This window comes from Eumetopias jubatus, unplaced genomic scaffold (genome assembly GCF_037043125.1).
Source record: "Eumetopias jubatus isolate StellerSeaLion01/CBP00866 unplaced genomic scaffold, mEumJub1_p1.0 scaffold_16, whole genome shotgun sequence".
In the NCBI taxonomy this organism is placed as follows: Eukaryota; Metazoa; Chordata; class Mammalia; order Carnivora; family Otariidae; genus Eumetopias; species Eumetopias jubatus.
In genome coordinates this window covers 23,188,848-23,207,377 of record NW_028274822.1, presented here as the reverse complement: position 1 = coordinate 23,207,377, position 18,530 = coordinate 23,188,848, and positions in this window count along the sequence as shown.

Genomic DNA, 18,530 nt, shown 5'->3' with positions numbered 1-18,530 from the left:
GGATGGTATTTTGATGGGGATTGCTTTGAATGTGTAGATTGCTCTAGGTAGCATTGACATCTTTACAATGTTTGTTCTTCCAATCCATGAGCATGGAACGTTTTTCCATTTCTTTGTGTCTTCCTCAATTTCTTTCATGAGTATTTTATAGTTTTCTGAGTACAGATCCTTTGCCTCTTTGGTTAGATTTATTCCTAGGTATCTTATGGTTTTGGGTGCAATTGTAAATGGGATCGACTCCTTAATTTGTCTCGCTTCTGTCTTGTTGGTGTATAGGAATGCCACTGATTTCTGCACATTGATTTTATATCCTGCCACTTTACTGAATTCCTATATGAGTTCTAGGAGTTTTGGGGTGGAATCTTTTGGGTTTTCCACATAAAGTATTGTATCATCTGCAAAGAGTGAGAGTTTGACCTCCTCTTTGCCAATTTTGGATGCCTTTGATTTCTTTTTGTTGTCTGATTGCTGTGGCTAGGACTTCTAATACTATGTTGAATAGCAGTGGTGAGAGTGGACATCCCTGCTGCGTTCCTGACCTTAGGGGAAAGCTCTCAGCTTTTCCCCATTGAGAATGATATTTGCTGTAGGTTTTTCATAGATGGCTTTTATGATATTGAGGTATGTACCCTCTATCCCTATACCCTGGAGAGTTTTGATCAAGAAAGGATGCTGTACTTTGTCAAATGCTTTTTCTGCATCTATGGAGAGGATCATATGATTCTTGTTCTTTCTTTTGTTAATGTATTGTATCACGTTGATTCATTTGCGGATGTTGAACCAGCCTTGCAGCCCAGGGATAAATCCCACTTGGTCATGGTGAATAATCCTTATAATGTACTGTTGGACCTGTTGGCTAGTATTTTGGTGAGAATTTTTGCATCCATGTTCATCAAGGATATTGGTCTGTAATTCTCCTTTTTGATGGGGTCTTTGTCTGGTTTTGGGATCAAGGTAATGGTGGCCTCATAAAATGAGTTTGGAAGCTTTCCTTCCATTTCTATTTTTTGGAACAGTTTCAGGAGAATAGGTATTAATTCTTCTTTAAATGTCTGGTAGAATTCCCCTGGGAAGCCATCTGGCCCTGGGCTTTTGTTGGGAGATTTTTGAGGACTGCTTCAATTTTCTTAGTGGTTATAGGTCTGTTCAGGTTTTCTATTTCTTCCTGGTTCAGTTTTGGTAGTTGATACATCTCTAGGAACGCATCCATTTCTTCCAGGTTATCTAATTTGCTGGCATAGAGTTGCTCATAATATGTTCTTATAATTGTTTGTATTTCTTTGGTGTTGGTTGTGATCTCTCCTCTTTCATGGTTTTGTTGGTTTGGGTCCTTTCTCTTTTCTTTTTGATAAGTCTGGCCAGGGGTTTATCAATCTTGTGAATTCTTTCAAAGAACCAGCTCCTAGTTTTGTTGATCTGTTCTACTGTTCTTTTGTTTTCTATTTCATTGATTTCTGCTCTGATCTTTATGATTTCTCTTCTCCTGCTGGGTTTAGGCTTTATTTGCTGTTCTTTCTCCAGCTCCTTTAGGTGTAGGGTTAGGTTGTGTATTTGAGACCTTTCTTGTTTCTTGAGAAAGCCTTGTACTGCTATATACTTTCCTCTTAGGACCGCCTTTGCTGTATCCCAAAGATTTTGAACAGTTGTGTTTTCATTTTCATTGGTTTCCATGAATTTTTTTAATTCTTCTTAATTTCCTGGTTGACCCATTTATTCTTCAGTAGGATGCTCTTTAGCCTCCATGTATTTGAGTTCTTTCCCACTTTCCTCTTGTGATTGAGTTCTAGTTTCAAAGCACTGTGGTCTGAAAATAGGCAGGGAATGATCCCAATCTTTTGGTACCAGTTGAGACCTGATTTGTGACCTAGGATGTGATCCATTCTGGAGAATGTTCCATGGGCACTAGAGAAGAATGTGTATTCCGTTGCTTTGGGATGGAATGTTCTGAATATGTCTGTGAAGTCCATTTGGTCCAGTGAGTCATTTAAAGTCTTGATTTCCTTGTTGATCTTTTGCTTAGTTGATCTGTCCATTTCAGTCAGGGGGGTGTTAAAGTCCCCCACTATTATTGTACTGTTGTCAATGTGTTTCTTTGCTTTTGTTATTAATTGCCTTATATAATTGGCTACTCCCATGTTAGGGGCATAGATATTTACAATTGTTAGATTTTGTTGGATAGACCCTTTAAGTAGGATATAGTGTCCTTCCTCATCTTTTATTACAGTATTTGTTTTAAAATCTAATTTGTCTGATATAAGGATTGCCACCCCAGCTTTCTTTTGTGTCCATTAGCATGGTAAATGGTTTTCTACCCCGTCACTTTCAATGTGGGGGCGTCTTTGGGTCTAAAATGAGTCTCTTGCAGACAGCATATCGATGGGTCTTGGTTTTTAATCCAATCTGATAGCCTGTGTCTTTTGATTGGGGCATTTAGCCCATTTACATTCAGGGTAACTGTTGAAAGATAGGAATTTAGTGCCATTGTATTGCCTGTAAGGTGACTGTGACTGTATATTGTCTGTGTTCCTTTCTGGTCTATGCTGCTTTTAGGCTCTCTCTTTGCTTAGAGGACCCCTTTCAATATTCCTTGTAGGGCTGGTTTCATGTTTGCAAATTCCTTTAGTATTTGTTTGTCCTGGAAGCTTTTTATCTCTCCTTCTATTTTCAATGACAGCCTAGCTGGATATAGTATTCTTGGCTGCATATTTTTCTCGTTTAGTGCTCTGAAGATCTCATGCCAGTCCTTTCTGGCCTGCCAGGTCTCTGTGGATAGGTCTGTTGCCAGTCTAATGTTTCTACCTTTATACGTTATGTATCTCTTCTCCCGAGCTGCTTTCAAGATTTTCTCTTTGTCTCTGAGACTCGTAAGTTTTACTATTAGCTGTTGGGGTGTTGACCTATTTTTATTGATTTTGAGAGGGGTTCTCTGTGCCTCCTGGATTTTGATGCCTGTTTCCTTCCCCACATTAGGGAAGTTCTCTGCTATAATTTGCTCCAATATACCTTCTGCCCCCCTCTCTCTTTCTTCTTCTTCTGGAATCCCAATTATTCTTTTTTTTAAATTTTTTTATTGTTCATCACCATACATCATTAGTTTTTGATGTAGTGTTCCATGATTCATTGTTTGTGCATAACACCCAGTGCTCCACACAGAACCTGCCCTCTTTAATAGCCATCACCAGGCTAACCCATCCCCCCAACCCCGTCCCCTCTAGAAACCTCAGTTTGTTTTTCAGAGTCCATTGTCTCTCATGGTTCGTCTCCCCCTCCGACTTACTCCCCTTCATTATTCCGTCCTGCTATCTTCTTCTCTTTTTTTTCTTAACATATATTGCATTAGTTGTTTCAGAAGTACTGATCTGTGATTCAGCAGTCTTGCACAATTCACAGCGCTCACCATAGCACATAACCTCCCCAATGTCTGTCACCCAGCCACTCCATCCCTCCCACCCCCCACCACTCCAGCAACCCTCAGTTTGTTTCCCGAGGTTAAAAATTCCTCATATCAATGAGGTCATATGATACATGTCTTTCTCTGATTTACTTATTTCCCTCAGCATAACACCCTCCAGTTCCATCCATGTCATTGCAAATGGCAAGATCTCATTCCTTTTGATGGATGCATAATATTCCATTGTGTATATATATACCACATCTTCTTTATCCATTCATCTGTCGATGGACATCTTGGCTCTTTCCACAGTTTGGCTATTGTGGACATTGCTGCTATAAGCATTGGGGTGCACGTACCCTTTTGGATCCCTGCATTTGTATCTTTGGGGTAAATACCCAGTAGTGCCATTGCTGGATCGTATGGTAGCTCTATTTTCAACTGTTTGAGGAACCTCCATACTGTTTTCCAGAGTAGTTGCAGCAGCTTGCATCGCACCAATAGGGTAGGAGGGTTCCCCTTTCTCCACATCCCCACCAACATCTGTCATTTCCTGACTTGTTAATTTTAGCCATTCTGACTGGTGTGAGGTGGTATCTCATTGAGGTTTTGATTTGTATTTCCCTGATGCTGAGCAATGTTGAGCACTTTTTCATGTGTCTGTTGGCCATTTGTGGAATCCCAGTTATTCTAATGTTGTTTCATCTTATGGTATCGCTTATCTCTCGAATTCTGCCCTCGTGATCCTGTAGTTGTTTCTCTCTCTTTTTCTCAGCTTCTTTATTTTCCATCATTTGGTCTTCTATATCGCTGATTCTCTCTTCTGCCTCATTTATCCTAGCAGTTAGTGCCCCCAATTTTGATTGCACCTCATTAATAGCCTTTTTGATTTTGATTTGGTTAGATTTTAGTTCTTTTTTTCTCCAGGAAGGGTGTCTCTAATAACTTCCACGCCTTTTTCAAGCCCAGCTAGTATCTTTAAAATCCTGATTCTGAACTCTAGGTCTGGCCTCGTACTAATGTCCCTATTGAGTAGGTCCCTGGCAGACGGTACTACCTCTTGTTCTTTTTGCTGAGGTGATTTCTTTCATCTTGTCATTAAGTCCAGAGGAGAATAGATGAATGAGAGAACAAAATGCTAACAGGTTGAGAACATCCCCAGCAAATATACTCTAAACAAATCAGAAAAGACCTGAAACCAGGGGAGAAGAAAGGGAAAGAAAGAAAAAAAAAAAAAGAAAAAGTTAAAAACAAACAAAAACAGAACAAAACAAAACAAAACAACAGAATATGATCTAATATGATCAGGCTAGTGCATAGATCAGTGCCACACGCTAGATTTTGGGTGTATTTTGGTCTGCTAGAAGATAGTACCTCCTAAAATTGTAAAGAAAGACTTATATATCTACAAAATAAGGGTTGATACAATGAAGGAATGGAAGATGACTATAAAGATGAAAACTAAAAAGATTTTATAAAAGGAATTGATAAGTTTGAAAAAATGATTTAAAAAAAGAGAATGCGATCAGTTAGGAGACTAGAACAAAGCCATACACTAGAGATTCAGGGTCTATTTTGATCTGTTAGAAGAAACTGTATCTCAAAATTTTAAAAGTAAACAGCTTATATATACATATGCCAAAATAAGGGTAACTACTATGAAGGGATAGAATATGACTCTAAAAATGAAAAATAAAATTTTTTTTGGAAAAGGGATTGATAAGATGTTGGTTGAAAAAGGGAAAAAGAAAAATAAAAAAAAGTTAAAAAATTAACTTTGAAAAACTAACGAATCATGGCAAAAAAGCCATGAATTCTATGTGCAGTATTCCCCTAGCGCTGGAGTTCTCCCGTTCTCCTTGATCGGTAAACTTGGCCTTGGCTGGCTCTTCTTGCTGATCTTCTGGGGGAGGGGCCTGTTGCTGTGGTTCCCAAATGTCTTAGCGGGAGGCGGAATTGCCCCACCCTTCTGAGTCCTGGCTAAGCAATCTGCTTGGGTCTGCTCTCGGGCGCTTTTTTTCCCTGCAAGCTCTCGGTACAGCTTTGGAGGATGAGAGTGAAAATGGTGGCCTCCCAATCTCCACCCAGAGGAGCCAAGAACTCGGGGCCCCGTTCCTCAGTGCGCCCCCAGAGAAAAGCAGTCAGTCACTCCTGTCTCCCTAGTCTCCGGCCGCACTCCGTGCTCACCCGGCCTGTGAGCAAGCGTTTCTATCTCTGGCACCTGGCCTTGTGTGGAGTCTCCAAACCCAGCAGAGACCCCCCCCCCCCCCCCCCCCCCCGGCGCTACCGCGCCGCTCCTCCCGGGAGAGGAAGGGGTGTCTCCCCGGCTCTGCTGCTTGTTGGATCTCTGCTGGAGGAGCAGTGGCGCGACTGGGCCGCAGATCACAGTTTATGGCCACCCTGAGCTGAGATCCCGCGCCTTGGCTCCGTCTCTGCAGCCGGCTTCCCTGCTCCAATACCTGGGAGCTCTGCCGCACTCAGGTACCCCCGGTCTTTCTATGACCCTGAGGGTCCTGGACCACACTGTCCCACGAGGTTTCCACCTCCCGCTTAGCGACTGGAGTGACGTCCTCAGCAGAGCCGACTTATAAAAGTTCCAATTTTGTGCTCCGTGGCTCTTTCACTTGCCAGAAGCGGCCGACGGAGGCCCCTTCCCCTGCCGTCTGTCCTCCCGAATATCGCCTCGGATTCACTTCTCCGCACGTCCTACCTTCCAGAAAGTGGTCGCTTCTCTGTTCAGAGAGTTGTTCCTACTCTCTTCTTCGATCTCCTGTTGAGTTCGTAGGCGTTCAGAATGGTTTGATCCCCATTCACCTGAATTCCTGAGACCAGACGAAATCCAGGTCTCCCACTCCTCTGCCAACTTGCTCCGCCTCCTCAACCACTCTTAAATATGTTGGATATCACATGCCACTTAGTGTGTAATTCAGATTATTTTAATCATTTTGTGCATGTGTGTGTTGATGGGGGGTGGTGGAGAGGGAGAGAGAGGGACAGAATCATAGGGCTATTAAAGAGTTGTGGATTTAGGTACATCTGAGCCTGTAAAGAGTTGGAATAAGATGCATGGTCTCTCAACTTTTAACATCAGTGTCCTTTTACCGGGTCATGCTCCCTATATGAGAGTTGCCATACCTACCCCTGAGTTGTTTTAAAGAATCTTATCCCTCTGACTTCAATGGCTTTTTAATGGTTAGAGTACATGTTCTCTAAAGGCATCTTTATTGTAGGCAGGAAATCTAGCACAAAAGCCAACTTCCTTGTTTGGGATCATATTTCACAGAATACAGACCTTAGAAATATAGTTCTCTTGTCAAATGCCTCTGAATAAGATCATCTCACTAGCTACATAAAAATAAGTGTGAGTATGTGTAGGCAAGAACCTTGATGTTGATTCTGACATTTGTATCTCAATCTATCCAAATTCATCCTTCAAGATAAAATTCAAAAGTTATTACAATTAAGCTTTTTTGACCAGCTTCAGTTCCATTTCTGAACTCCTATAATGCCTTTAAATTACTCAAGTGGTTTAATGTGATAAATTAGTATAAAGTGACTTAAGAAATTTTTCATATTTCTGCCTTTTACATCCACAGAAAACGAATGTTAGGAACACAAGGAACACGCAATAAATACATTTTTTAAAGCTTGCTTTTGTTGAGTTTTTTTTTTAACATTCTTAATATTTCATTTTTAAATATCTATTGACCTATGAGTATAGTCTTAGCCTTTTTTTAGACATTGGGAAACTAAGTGAAATATGCAAATTCAGATACCAAATGAGCTGAAGACCTATAATAAACAAAAATATTCAAATGGTGATACCTTCTATAAAGAAAAATAGGGTGAGGGGCCTAGACAGTGACTGGAGAGGGCTGTGTCTGAGTTTATACAAGGAAGGCTTCTCTGAATAGGTGACATTTGAACAGGTAGCTGATGAAAATAAAGGAGTAAATCATGAAGATCTCTGGAAGATAGTTCCCATGGTAATATTGTACAATTGTGCATATAATACATGATAAAATATTGCATTATATTGAATTCATGAATATTAATGGGTTAGAAAAGTTGAGGTTATTGTGCTATCTCTGTTTGCTCTTCATTAGGGATATGAGATAATTTGTGGTGAAGAAACCCGTTTTTCCTGATTTCAGAAACCAGAGAAAATAGACATGGAGAATTTGTTTCTTACTGATTTATTAATGTAACTCCCAGTGAAGCAAGTCATCTTTCAGAAGGATGGGGTTGAGAGGTAAAAAGATAGCTACTGATACAGTGAATTCAAATGCAAAAATGTAGTAGAGAGAGAGAAAAGGGCACTGGCCCAGAGAGTGAATGAGGTGGGTAGTGTCCTAGTGGAAAGTAAAGTAAGCAGACGTCCTTCAAAGCCCCCAAACCAGAAGACAAAGATTGAAACGCAAGACAGAGCACTCAAAGGTGTGATAGCTAACTTACTGGGAGAACAAGGATTCAAAGTTGTGAGAGTTACAGGTTAAAGCAGCTGAAAAGAACTGTCGCTGGGATGGGGACAGTAAAATCAAAGGCAAAGCCAGAGCTCACTCTCCTTGGCCCTCGGACTGTCAGTTCCCGTGCCAGTGACCTGAATGAGGAGGGATTTTTGCCTAGTTTAATTTAGCAATGAATATTTTATGTTCATGTTGCCATTTCATTAAGGAAATAGTAGCTTAACAGTTAAGAGCACTGTCTCTGGAGTCAGACTGCTTGGGTTAGAAGCCTGGCTTTGCTTCATTTAGTTGTGTGACCTTGGCAAGTTACTTCATCTCTCTGTGCCTCAGTTTCCCCATCTGTAAAATAGGACAGGTGTGCTATTATGATCCTAGGATTATAATGCAATTTAATTAAAACAGCTAAAGCATGTAGATAATACTGACATTAAATAATCCCTTTTATGTTCCAACTTAGGAAGCTTGGCATCCTATTGGTTAGCATGATACCTGAGTATGTATGGACCTTGCTGTCTTTGTTTACATACCTTGACTTCTAGGCTGAGAATGACAACTTGCTTAAATCCATCTGTATGTAATTACTGGCTACAACTGGACTGAGGTATAACTATTTCTTTTAATTTGAAGAGGGATGACTGCAGTAGCACAACTCTAATTTCACCATTAATCACTAAAATATGTCAGCAGTCTCAGGCTATCTGAAACTTAGAATGATAAAACTGTTATTAAAAATAATAGCTTGATCAGGAGAGGTACCGTGTCTATTTTGATTGCTCTTGTAGGTCAGCATCAGGTTCAGTGTAGAAGCTCAATAAAAATTTGTTGGAAGAATGAATACATGTGTATTTTCACCACTGTACCAAAACTTAGAAATTTTAGTCCTTTTTTTTTTTTTAAAGACTTTATTTATTTATTTGACAGAGACACAGCGAGAGAGGGAACCACAAGCAGGGGGAGTGGGAGAGGGAGAAGCAGGCTTCCCGCTGAGCAGGGAGCCCAATGTGGGACTCGATCCCAGGACCCTGGGATCATGACCTGAGCCGAAGGCAGACGCTTAATGACCGAGCCACCCAGGTGCCCCTTGAGTCATCTTTAAGAGAAGCTACACGTGGCCCCACTGATGTCAGAATGACCTTCAGATCCAGATTTCAAATCATAAGGCAGAGCCAGTCACATTTAGATCAATAAAAGCTCTAATACCTAAGTGTGATCACCTGGCTTTGATCATGAACCTTATTTGCCACACTTGGATTGTTTTAATTAAATGGACTTTTTCATAAAAGTAAATTGCCCCTCAGGTATAAGAATTGGTCCATTGATGGGTTATTTAAATAAATGTGTTTTGGTCAGTGAAAGACTTCCTGTAAACTAGGTCTCAGACAGCTGGAATTTAAACACTGGGAATGTAGGAATGAGGGCGCACACACCCCAAAGAACGGCTTGAAAGAGTGAAGGTGAGAATACTCCTTTGGATGTATAATTTCTAGGATGTTTAAGAGGTCAGTTGTGTTATTGTTACGCCTTACATTGCATCTCTGAGAAGAATAAATCAAAAGGTGTGAATTTAGAGAAAATGAGTGAATCATTACAAAGTTAAAACTCTGGGTCTCAAGAGAATATTTGTAAATATTGGTGAATTGAACTTTTATTTTTTCCAGTGGATTCATTATCCATTTGGAATTATTTTTTTAAAATCCATCTTATATATTAGGTGAGAATGAAGAATTTTACTTCATTTGGTTTCCTGTTTCATGATATAAATGACTTATGAATGAAGGTTCTGTGTTCAGTCATATTGACCCTTGGCAGATTGGTGGTCTGACCTATTCTCAGAAATTAGATGATCAGTTTGGTAGATTCTGATGACCAGATTGATTAGACTGTAAAGGATCAGGCCAAATAAAAATTACCACTTGGCATCAACCAATAAGACAATTTAAAAATGGATTTTGACCTCAAAATGTTTAGTGTAGTGCCCAGAGTAGAAAAGGATATAATACACATTCTCTAGAGTAGTGGTTCTCAAACTTCCAGTGCATCAAACTCACTTGGAGGGCTTGTCTGAAGCACATTGCTGGGCCTACCCTCAGAGCGTCTGACTCCCTAGGTGTGGGTGGGGCTGGAGAATTTGCGTTTCTACCAAGTTTCCGGATGCTGGTACTGGTTCAGAGATCACACTTAGCAACACTAAGAAGTAATGCATTATTGGGGTCATATCAGATAGTTCTGAGAGTCTATTTTATAGAATACAGGGGAAAGCAAGTGCTGGAGACTGAAGTGGCTAGACTTCATGGAGGAACTGATTTTTTTTTTTTTTTTTTTAAGATTTTATTGTCAGAGTGAGAGAGAACAAGCAGGGGGAGAGGCAAGCAGAGAGAGAAGCAAGCTCCCCCTGCTGAGCAAGGAGCCCTATGCGGGACTTGATCCCAGAACTCTGGGATCATGACCTAAGCCAAAGGCAGACGCTTTACTGAGTGAGCCACCCAGGTGCCCCTTGTTAGGTTTCAGTACCATTCACCAGTAAGGCCAAATAAAACCAAGAATCCAGGAGACTGTGCATTTTCTGCTGCTTCACATTTCTTGTGAGGAATATTCAGAGAAACGAAGAAGATTAAGATGCTAATTGCTGCCACAATTTCTGAGCAGATCAGTGCCATACAAGATTTCTGTGTTACTAACTGGTGTTTGTTCCTGCTTGCAAAACTGAGTTTGTACAAATGGACAGAGTCCAAAAGGTCTGAAAGAAGTTAATCAGTTTGTTTGCCGAGGCCTTGTCCTCTGATCCTAGGACTAGGAAATAGGATAAACCCGATGCATATAAATCTGTACACATAAGTAAAAGATTATGATTATGTTTAATATAATTATCCATTTTCACATGATCATAACTTTATTGGCTGCAAATGGAATACAGGTCAGGAATTTTATGATGGAAAGTGAGAGATAGGAAATGTTTATGCTGATATCGATAGTTCTCTAGCCATGGCCCAGTGCCCCCACAAGCACCTGTGATATTTAAAAACAATACAGAGTCTAGGCTCTCCTCCCTCGAGGGAGGAGAGCATGTGGAATGTGTCCTGGAAATCTGTATCTTCTTAACCAGTTCATCCAGTGATTTGGTTTCATAGCTATGTTCGGAAAATATTGGTCAAAATGTGTGCACACAATGTTATGCTATGCATTGAAAGGGTGGAAAAGACTTGTACACTAGTCTTTGTTGTCTAGCAGTCATAATGTGGTAAAAGGAACATGTGCCAGACATACAGAGTGAATAGCAGCACTCTGAAAGTATGCATTCTTGGGGCCATATTGGGTACTACTGAGGGTCTGTTGTGGGTGATGGGCCAAGAAGGTACAATATTTTAGAAGTAGATCCTTGAGTCCTGGGTGACTAAATCATTTCCTAGATGTCACAGTCAAAACAGTTGATTGGGGATCTTTACACTTTTCTGCAGCACAGCATAATGGGAGAGTTACTAGGCTTAGAACCTTTGGGATAGGAATTCTTTTACATTCAAGGCGCCTAGAAGAGTGTCTGACCCAGAGCGGGAGCTCAATATAACTGTAAGCAGTAATGAACAAAAACAACCTAGTTAGTCATCAGTCATTGCCAAACGACCCAGAGGACGTCAACTCATGTAAGTGCTTTGCACAGTTCGAATGCTTATCAAAACATGGGAAGTATTGCCACTGATGTTATTTATATTAATTTGATTTTTAGCCAGTTAGTTCTCTGTGGCCACTACAAATGGCATACTCACTTGGCTTCATTGTGCTATAAACTGATATACATAGAACTTAATGCACTGTTACCAGTTTAATATAAAATTCTCTATCCTGGGTGACCAGGCAGTGAGTAGTTCCCCATGGAAAATAAAGTGAATCAAATGTCTCTTATCAGCACCTCAACTGCTACTGTGGATCCAGAGCCAGGAGATGAGAACACGTCATCGTGCAGCCACACTGTCCTTTCTGGTCACACCTCTTTATTGCCTCTACACCACCAGATATTTTTAATGAAGTTATAGCTGTAATTGTGCCTTCATTCATGTAATCTGTGGCTCGGTGTTGGAGGCATACTCTGAAGTCTGTGGGTGGGAGGCACCCTGAGGGCACAGCACATCTATTACCCCGGAGAAAGTAGAACAGGAAAACAAATGATAATAGCAAAATGCTAATGTCTCAAATGAGCTGAAGATGATGATGTAGCACTTAGAGTTTTCCAGCTCTTCTTGTGATGAGGCAGGGCCTATCGTTAGTTTGATATATAAATGTGCCTTAGAGAAGTCTTGCAGGGATGTTTGTCTCTCAGTGATAAAGAGAATTCATTAGCATATGGAGCCTTCTCCAGTGACAATTACCTGAGGATGCATGTGGCCTGCCTTTGCACAGATATTGCAATGTAATTGTGCTTAAGGGGGCATTTTGACAAAGAAGGCAAAACCATTATTTTTATCCATGTACAATAGCAAATTAATTGAACAATTAGTAGTAATAGCTTGGATGTGCATAACAAGGTGTCTTGCATCCCAAAGTACTATACTGACAAAATATGAGCACTAAGGCTCCAGTAGTGAGAAATGGAGCAACCTCTTCACGATTTCCAAGCAGAAGAAAGAGAATGGCATAACCAGCTGAAAGGAAGAATTCATCAAGAAAGAACTGGAAGATACAGCAGATTCCATATGTGGCCTTTGACTTACAAAGAGAGTAAACTACACGTTTCTTTTGTTCACAGAAAGAGGTTGACATCACTAGATAGATTCAATAGGACTTTAAACATAGCAAAATAATAGAATTGAAGTGAATACTAGAACCAATTCTTGGGCCTATATATTTTAGAAGGGAATATTTATGGATTTGAGGGGCTTGATAGCAAGGTGAGGAAAGTGAGCATTGGGGAGAGGGTTTGCCACCATTTTGATATTAAAGCATCTCTCTTCTTGAAAGGATTCCTAATCAGACATTTTGATTGCGAGTCACCATATGATTGTCAGCAGTGCCATGCTGTGATTAGAATAGCTCTTCAGTCCCCATATTCTGTAGCATACCCTATGTCATGCCTACTTTCATCCGGCTGATAGCACATAAACATGGAACTGTTAACAAATGTAGTTAACATACAGCTCCATTCTGGACAGACACCCTTAAGTGCTAGTGTTGAAATACATAACTCATAGCATTCTAGACTTTGTAAGTTTAGAAGAGCTAATTTTCAAGTGATTGCATAACATTGTAATATTTTACTGTGGATTGATTCATATGAAATACCTGAGGTTTATAAACAGTTGGCTATTTTTCCCTCCAAAAAAGGGGATAAGTAATTATCAACATTAGCACCCTCTTCCTAGCATATAAATTCCTGTATACTTGTACACTAGCAGAGAATACGAGGGAAGCATAGCTAGACTTGGGAAGATCCTTATCTTAGCCTAAGACTCTCCAGTAAATAGTGTTCTATGGAAGCCCTAGGAAATAATTACTATCCTCAACTTAAGGCATAAATTGTTTTTGTTTGCATTCTTTGACTTCCGTAATCGATCCAAATGTTATGTAAATCTGGTTGATGTAACATTTCCCAGACGATCCATTTGGCTTTTATTTGCCCATCCAAAATATAATTTTTCTCCCTGCCTTTAAAAAAAAAATCATCTGCTCAATGCATATCATCTTTTTCAGGTTTATTAAAATAACCTTTCCAAGATCCTGCTTCCACAATCTCATCTACCTATTATAAAACTCTCATGGTTTTCCAGCACTTCCAAATAGAGTCCAAATGTGCCACTCTGGAGTCCAAAACCTGTACAGTCTGGTGCCAATTCATCTTGCTAAAATTTTGTTGCCAGTATTCCTCAGGACACACACTTTATCCTAATTACACTGCTTAATTACAATCCCCAGAAACCTCCATTTGCATTTTTGTCTCTGTATTTTTAGCTCAGATCGCTCCCCACCATTTAGAATACCTCCTTCTAACCCAGTTATCTTAGATAAATCTCTTATAGCTTCTAAGATTCCACATGACTACATACCCATTGCTCTGTGGGTAATGGAATTCAGTTGTCTGAGCATAGCATGAGCTTAAATAGCCAGAGAGCAAAAGGGCCAAAATACTATGTGGTTTTTAGCATTCTCATGGTGCTTTAATGATAAAAATTGGAGTTCAGAACCCATCATAAATAAGGAATACTAGGAAACTATTCATATTATTAGATAGCTATGTCTTTGGAGTAGGGACAATCCAAAAATAGACTGACCTTAGAACATACAGATTAGCCCCAGTTAGCTCAATACCAGATCAGACTAAAATAATCAGTACTCCTCCTACTGTTAGAAGCTAGAATGAGTCACTTATTCGGAGCCTCTATAAATGTTTGTACATAAACAGCATTCAAATATTACCAGGAATTGCAAAAACAACTATAAGAGAAGACATAGACATTAGAAACAAACCTACAAGTGACCTAGCTATTAGAATTATCAGACATAGTCTTTATTTTTTTAATTTATTATTATGTTAATCACCATACATTACATCATTAGTTTTGATGTAGTGTTCCGTGATTCATTGTTTGTGTGTAACACCCAGTGATCCATACAGAGCGTGCCCTCTTTAATACCCATCACCAGGCTAACCCATCCTCCCACCCCCCTCCCCTCTAGAACCCTCAGTTTGTTTTTCAGAGTCCATCGTCTCTCATGGTTCAACTCCCCCTCTGATTTCCCCCCTTCATTCTTCCCCTTCTGCTATTTTTTTAACATATATTGTATTATTTGTTTCAGAGGTACAGATCTGTGATTCAACAGTTTTGCACAACTCACAGCGCTCACCATAGCACATACCCTCCCCAATGTCTATCACCCAGCCACTCCATCCCTCCCACCCCCCACCACTCCAGTAACCGTTTATTTCCTGAGATTAAGAATTCCTCATATCAGTGAGATCATATGATACTTGTCTTTCTCTGATTGACTTATTTCACTCAGCATAACACCCTCCAGTTCCATCCATGTCGTTGCAAATGGCAAGATCTCATTCCTTTTGATGGCTGCATAATATTCCATTGTGTGTGTGTATATATTCTTCCTTATCCCTTCATGTCTTGATGGACATCTTGGCTCTTTCCACAGTTTGGCTATTGTGGACATTGCTGCTATAAACATCAGGGTGCACGCTCCCCTTTGGATCCCTACATTTGTATCTTTAGGGTAAATACCCGGTAGTGCAATTGCTGGATCGTATGGTAGCTCTATTTTTAACTTTTTGAGGAACCTCCATACTGTTTTCCAGAGTGGTTGCACCAGCTTGCATTCCCACCAGCAGTGTAGGAGGGTTCCCCTTTCTCCACATACCCGCCAACATCTGTCATTTCCTGACTTGTTAATTTTAGCCATTCTGAGTGGTCTGAGGTGATATCTCACTGAGGTTTTGATTTGGATTTCCCTGATGCTGAGCAATGTTGAGCACTTTTTCATGTGTCTGTTGGCCATTTGGATGTCTTCTTTGGAAAAATGTCTGTTCATGTCTTCTGCCCATTTCTTGATTGGATCATTTGTTCTTTGGGTGTTGAGTTTGCTAAGTTCTTTATAGATTTTGGATACTAGCCCTTTATCTGATATGTCGTTTGCAAATATCTTCTCCCATTCTGTCAGTTGTGTTTTGGTTTTGTTGACTGTTTCTTTTGCTGTGCAAAAGCTTTTTATCTTGATGAAGTCCCAATAGTTCATTTTTGCCCTTGCTTCCCTTGCCTTTGGCAATGTTTCTAGGAAAAAGTTGCTGCGGCTGAGGTTGAAGAGGTTGCAGCCTGTGTTCTCCTTTAGGATTTTGATGGACTCCTGTCTCACATTTAGGTCTTTCAACCATTTGGAGTCTGTTTTTGTGTGTGGTGTAAGAAAATGTCCAGTTTCATTCTTCTGCATGTGGCTGTCCAATTTTCCCAACACCATTTGTTGAAGAGACTGTCTTTTTTCCATTGGACATTCTTTCCTGCTTAGTCAAAGATTAGTTGACCATAGAGTTGAGGGTCCATTTCTGGGCTCTCGATTCTGTTCCATTGATCTATGTGTCTGTTTTTGTGCTAGTACCATACTGTCTTGATGATGACAGCTTTGTAATACAGCTGGAAATCCGGAACTGTGATGCCGCCAGCTTTGCTTTTCTTTTTCAATATTCCTCTGGCTATTCGGGGTCTCTTCTGGTTCCATACAAATTTTAGGATTATTTGTTCCATTTCTTTGAAAAAAGTGGATGGTATTTTGATAGGGATTGCATTGAATATGTAGATTACTCTAGGTAGCATTGACATCTTCACAATGTTTGTTCTTCCAATCCATGAGCATGGAACGTTTTTCCATTTCTTTGTGTCTTCCTCAATTTCTTTCATGAGTATTTTATAGTTTTCTGAGTACAGATCCTTTGCCTCTTTGGTTAGATTTATTCCTAGGTATCTTATGGTTTTGGGTGTACTTGTAAATGGGATCGACTCCTTAATTTGTCTCTCTTCTGTCTTGTTGGTGTATAGGAATGCCACTGATTTCTGCGCATTGATTTTATATCCTGCCACTTTACTGAATTCCTGTATGAGTTCTAGCAGTTTTGGGGTGGAGTCTTTTGGGTTTTCCACATAAAGTATCATATCATCTGCAAACAGTGAGAGTTTGACGACTTCTTTGCCAATTTGGATGCCTTTTTTTTTTTTTCTTTTTGTTGTCTGATTGCTATGGCTAGGACTTCTAATACTATGTTGAATAGCAGTGGTGATAGTGGACATCTCTGCCGCATTCCTGACCTTAGGGGGAAAGCTCTTAGTTTTTCCCCATTGAGAATGATATTTGCTGTAGGTTTTTCATAGATGGCTTTTATGATATTGAGGTATGTACCCTCTATCCCTATACCCTGGAGAGTTTTGATCAAGAAAGGATGCTGTACTCTGTCAAATGCTTTCTCTGCATCTATTGAGAAGATCATATGATTCTTGTTCTTTCTTTTAATATATTGTATCACATTGATTGATTTGCAGATGTTGAACCAACCTTGCAGCCCAGGGATAAATCCCACTTGGTCGTGGTGAATAATCCTTTTTATGTACTGTTGGATCCTATTGGCTTGTATTTTGGTGAGAATTTTTGCATCCATGTTCATCAAGGATATTGGTCTGTAATTGTCCTTTTTGATGGGGTCTTTGTCTAGTTTTGGGATCAAGGTAATGATGGCCTCATAAAACGAGTTTGGAAGTTTTCCTTCCATTTCTATTTTTTGGAACAGTTTCAGAAGAATAGGTATTAATTCTTCTTTAAATGTCTGGTAGAATTCCCCTGGGAAGCCATCTGGCCCTGGGCTTTTGTTTGTTGGGAGAGTTTTGATGACTGCTTCAATTTCCTTAGTGGTTATAGGTCTGTTCAGGTTTTCTGTTTCTTCCTGGTTCAGTTTTGGTAGTTGATACATCTCTAGGAACGCATCCATTTCTTTCAGATTATCTAATTTGCTGGCATATAGTTGCTCATAATATCTTCTTATAATTGTATTTCTTGGTATTGGTTGTGATCTCTCCTCTTTCATTCATGATTTTGTTGATTTGGGTCCTTTCTCTTTTCTTTTTGATAAGTCTGGCCAGGGGTTTGTCAATCTTGTTAATTCTTTCAAAGAACCAGCTCTTAGTTTCGTTGATCTTTTCTGCTATTCTTTTGGTTTGTATTTCATTGATTTCTGCTCTGACCTTTATTATTTCTCTTCTCCTGCAGGGTTTAGGCTTTATTTGATGTTTTTTCTGCAGCTCCTTTAGGTGTAGGGTTAGGCTGTGTATTTGAGACCTTTCTTGTTTCTTGAGAAAGGCTTTTATTGCTATATACTTTCCTCTTAGGACTGCCTTTGCTGCATCCCAAAGATTTTGAACAGTTGTGTTTTCATTTTCATTTGTTTCCATGAATTTTTTAAATTATTCTTTAAGTTCCTGGTTTACCCATTCATTCTTTGATAGGATCCTTGTTAGCCTCCGTGTATTTGAGTTCTTGCTGAGTTTCCTCTTGTGATTGAGTTCTAGTTTCAAAGCATTGTGGTCTGAAAATATGCAGGGAATGATCCCAATCTTTTGGTACCGGTTGACACCTGATTTGTGACCTAGGATGTGATCAATTCTGGAGAATGTTCCATGGGCACTAGAGAAGAATGTGTATTCCGTTGCTTTGGGGTGGAATGTTCTGAATATATCTGTGAAGTCCATTGGTCCAGTGTGTCATTTAAAGTCTTTATTTCCTTGTTGATCTTTTGCTTAGATGATCTGTCCATTTCAGTCAGGCGCGTGTTAAAGTACCCCACTATTATTGTATTGTTGTGAATGTGTTTCTTTGCTTTTGTTATTAATTGCCTTATATAATTGGCTGCTCCCATGTTAGGGGCATAGGTATTGACAATTGTTAGATCTTCTTGTTGGATAGACCCTTCAGGTAGGATATAGTTATCTTATTACAGTCTTTGATTTAAAATCTAATTTGTATGATATAAGGATTGCCACCCCAGCTTTCTTTTGGTGTCCATTAGCATGGTAAATGGTTTTCCACCCCTTCACTTTCAATGTGGGGGTGTCTTTGGGTCTAAAATGAGTCTCTTGCAGACAGCATATCAATGGGTCCTGTTTTTTAATCCAATCTGATAACCTGTGTCTTTTGATTGGGGC